General features: G+C 40.5%; 1 pseudogene; it reads left to right on the top strand.

Annotated features, from left to right (window-relative positions):
* The first annotated feature begins 274 nt into the window (after window positions 1–274).
* LOC116908216 lies at window positions 275–4,440 on the top strand (annotated as a pseudogene).
* Window positions 4,441–4,640: the final 200 nt, after the last annotated feature.

Below are 4,640 nucleotides of genomic sequence, written 5' to 3'. Positions count from 1 at the left end.
CTTCACAGGACCAAGGGCTTTTTCTACTATTGAAGTCAGACAATGTCATCCTCTGCTACATATGCGACTGGAGCCATGGGTCATTCCATGTATACTCTTTAGTTGGTGGTTTAGTCCCTGGGAGCTCTGGGGTGGGTCTGGTTGGTTGACATTGTTGTTCTTCCTATGGGGTTGCAAACCCCCTCAGCGCAGCTTCTGCCAGAAAATGTCCTGCAAAGCTGAGCGACTGAGATGTGTAACTTCACAGACTACAGAACTCAAGGTCCTCAAGATGTTTGATCAAACGGGTGATGGTAAAATACTGTACAGCCAATTTGGGGACATGATGAGGGCCTTGGGTCAGAATCCTACCAATACCAAGGTGCCCAAGGTCCTGGGGAACCCCAAGAGTGATGAGATGGATGTGAAGGTGCTGGACTTTGAGCATTCCCTGTCCATGCTGCACACTGAATCCACAGACAAGGACCAGGGATGAGGATTCAATTGAAGACCTTCATGTATTTGACAAGGACAGAAATGGTTCCATCATGGGTGCTGAATTCTGTCATGTCTTTGTTTGGATAAGATGACAGAAGTAGACAGAGCATGAGGACAGAGATGGTTGTATCATCTACAAAGAGTTTGTCTGTGTCTGGATGGTGCTGAATGGACGAGAACATTTCTTTATCTCCAGCCTGTGCCTTCTCAGGTGTGAAGTTTCTATGTGTCCCCAGCGACTTCCTAGCGTCCCTTCCATAGCACCTTGTAGATCCAATCTCTATTGTCTTCACCAAATAAATTTGTCCTCTTTTTCAAAAAAGAAGAACAGGAAGAGATGGAGGTGGAAGAAGAAGGAAAGAAAGAAAGAAAGAAGAGAGAGAGAGAGAGAGAGAGAGAGAGAGAGAGAGAGAGAGAGAAAGAAAGAGAGAGAGAGAAAAAATGAACTTTAAACCTAGTCCACTCATTGAAGGGGTCTTGCTACAATAATTTAACCAATCAAAGAAATGCATCTGTACATAGTAACTCCAGCCTGACCTAGAAAAACCATCCATTCTGACCATGAATTTTCTTTAAAATCACTATAGTATTTTGGTTTTGACTTACTCCAAAGGCACTTTAGGAACCTGGACACCCAGAGTTAAAACTCTATTTCCAAACTCGTTAGGAAGAATTGATTGGTTAATTTTCTCAGTGCTGTTACAAAAAGCCACTTAAGGCTTATTTTGGCCACAATTTGAGGGTACAGTCTATGATGACAGGAAAAGCCTGGTGAGGAACGTAGCTCTGGATATGGCGGCAGGACCATGAGTCACCTGACCACTGAGTCCACAGTCAGGAAAGAAGAGTATCATAAGTTGAGGACCCCAGCCCGTGGCATGCTGTGCCCATATTTAGAATGTCTGCCCTCCTTGTTATACCTCTCTGGAAACATTCTCACAGCTAGAGTATCTCCTGGGCAAGTCTACAAAACATCAAGATTACCATCAAAACAAGCTGAAACAGCATAATTTGGAAAGGGTTATACTGAAAATTAACCATCACCAAGAGCTATTGGCAGAAGATGACAGAAGAGTCCTATCCCTCTGGTTTAAATAAAACTTTACTCATCCGAGTAATTGTATTGAAAGATGTCAACGGTAACATCAAAAATTTTGCCAGCTAGACAAATGTTCAATATTCACAAACCTTGATATTACAACATGAAGAAGCACAAATTCTACAAAAGAAGATAGTATATTCTAATTTTAAATTCATAAGTATCAAAAAACAACAGCTAAGCTTTGAGATTCTGATTCATTTTTGAAAGATGAATGAAACTGAGTTTCTGTATACTTCTGTTCTTAGGGTAAATACCACTTCATACCCTTTAAAATAGAAATAATTAGAAACAGAATATCTAGAAATTTCATCTTTGAATTTGTTCATGTTTATACTATAACTATTATGAAATATATTATTAATGAAATAAAAATAAATCTGACTATATAATGACTATAAAAATTAAGATAAATCATGAAGATACCTCCATATACTAATAATTCAAGCATGGTAAAAACAAGTCTTAGGGACATGGAGACCAGCTGGGCTCTGCAGAGCAGGAGGGAGCTATCTCAGGCTACTTTTCAGTCCTTTGCCAACATATTATGTAAGGCAAGGAAACCAGTGCTGCCATCTAGTAGTCTTAATAAAAGGATGGCCCAAGTGGCATCTATTCATGCTATTAAAATGTCTTGTGGCCTCTGGTTTTATGAAGCAGTCTTCTTAGAAATTATATATACCTAGTTCGTTAAGGATTTTATACAATGTATTCAGATGATAACTAACTTCTCCCAGATCCACTCCCACTTCCCTACCTACCCTGAATTCATGTCCTCTTTTTTTTTTTTTTAATAATTTGTCAAATTTAGTGTATGTTGCCTATATATGCCTGGCTGTTTGGCCATTGACTGCAGTGTGGTCAAATTGACTCACCCCACCTCCCATCAGTTGTCAGTCACTAACAGCTCCTCATCTAGGGTGTAACTTCATGACCACTTCTTCATTCCCAGGCCTTTTTCCTGGCTTAATCTTACACAGGTCTGTGTGTGCTATGACGACCACTGTGAATTCATATATGCAGATGCTCTGTTGTGTCCAGAGAACACTGTTTCAATGTAGTCCCCTACTACATCAGGCCTTTATAATATTTCCACACCCTGAGCCTTGAGGGAAGTATATGATATGGATGTCCCATTTAAGCCTGAGCACCCCACTATCTCTTATCCTCTACATACCGACCAGTTGTGGCTTTCTGTGATAATCTTCATCTACTACAAAAACAAGCTTCTCTGATGAGGGTTGAAAGATGTGCAAGTCTACAGGTATAGCAATTAGTCATTGTAAATCAGTTTAATACTATGCCCATTTAGTAGAATAGTAGAAGTAGCTTCTCCCCTATGGTCCCATCTAGCCACCACAGGTTCTAGACCCTGATAATGATACAAGCATAAGTTCCATCTTGTGGAGCAGTCCTTAAGTCCAATTATAAAGTAGTTGGTTACAGTAGTTTGAATACCACCATTGCACCAGTGGACATACTGTGAAGGTTACTAAAATTTAAACTATAAGTTCATGGCATAACATGTTACAATGAGGAAGAAAAGGTCATGGGCAATTCATGTAAACCCATCCAATGCCTTAATCCTCCCTGTTGTTAAAAAAAAAGAGCACACAAAGAAGATGAAGGAGGAAACTTTAGATGAGAAAGAGAACAAGGTAAGGTGTCTGTCCCTGTCATTGCCTACTGTCTCTGTTCTTCACTGCTGGAACTGAGTGAAAGGTGAGAGCTTATAAGAAAAGAGAAATAAATAAGTTGTCCTCTTAGAAATCTGTGGTCCAAGGAAAAAAAGGAACTTGGCTTTCTAAAATGCTTCTCCCCAAAATTTTCCCTAGATCTCATTTGACTGTGTAAAGGACTCTTCACCTTTCTTGTGCGCCCAAAATTAAAAAGGATGATGAATCAAATGAGGCAATCCCTGCAGTAGGGTTGGGGGATAGGTTCCAGTCTCAAAAGTTCAGGGAGGTGGAAGTTACTACATCTAGATGTTCATCTACTTTAAGAAACCATGCATGGGTTCAAAAGTTAAGTACTGGCCACCCAATGACTGCTTCAGAACCTAGCTTGAATACCACCATCCAACATGGATTAGTGAATAACAACTCAGGCAGAGGAAGACAATAGCAAATATATAAAGGATGACACCCCTCCCCTTTCACAGATACCGCTGTCCTTTGCTGCTGCTTGCTGCTTCCATGGTCAACCGTGCTGTGGTCTTTTACCCTACTATGTTCTTTGCTATCAGGATAATGGTGAGCCCTTGGGTCATGGATCCTTCAAGCTGTTTTCACGCTAAGTTCCAGGGACAAAAAAATATCATCATGCTCTGAGCACTGGAGAGAAAATATTTGAATATAAGAAAATTATTCCAGGAGTCATGTGCCAGGGTGGTTACCTCACAAATCAAAAGGGCACTGGTGACAGGTCCATCTCTGGGGGAAAGTTTGAGAATGAGAACTTCATCCTGAAGCATCCAGGTCATGGCATTCTGTTCATGGCAAATGTTGGGGTAAACACAATGGCTCCCAGGTTTTCATCTGTACTTCAAGGTCTGAGTGGGTGGAACATGTGGTCACTGGGAAGGAGAAAGAGGCAGATGCATCATGAAAGCCATGGAGCATTTTGGGTCCAGGAATGGCAAGCCCAGAAAGAAGATCGGCATTGCCTACTGTGGACAACGCTAATACTTTGACTTGAGGGCATCTTACCCATCAGACCCTTCCTTCTGTAGCTCAGAAGAGTGTCCCTTCAACCCCTGTCTGCTCTCACAACCCAGTAGCTTCTGCTCTCACGGAAGTTTTGGGGTTCCACATTTTCCTCATTCTCTAACTAGATTGCAGAATAAACTTTATGATTATGAATGAAAGCTAAATAATATATAGATAATAGATGATAGATACATACATACATACATACATGATATATAGATAGATACATAGATACATAGATTGACACACAGATGGGTAATATAGATAGATTAGATAATATAGATATACAAAGACAGACACCAAACAAAAGTGGCAAGCTGATGGGACCTTCTATGTCACCAGTGGATTTTAACCCA

This window comes from Rattus rattus, chromosome 8 (assembly GCF_011064425.1).
Source record: "Rattus rattus isolate New Zealand chromosome 8, Rrattus_CSIRO_v1, whole genome shotgun sequence".
NCBI classification, from domain to species: Eukaryota; Metazoa; Chordata; class Mammalia; order Rodentia; family Muridae; genus Rattus; species Rattus rattus.
The sequence above is the reverse complement of the archived record's forward strand: the minus strand, read 5'-3'. Positions and strand labels throughout refer to the sequence as shown.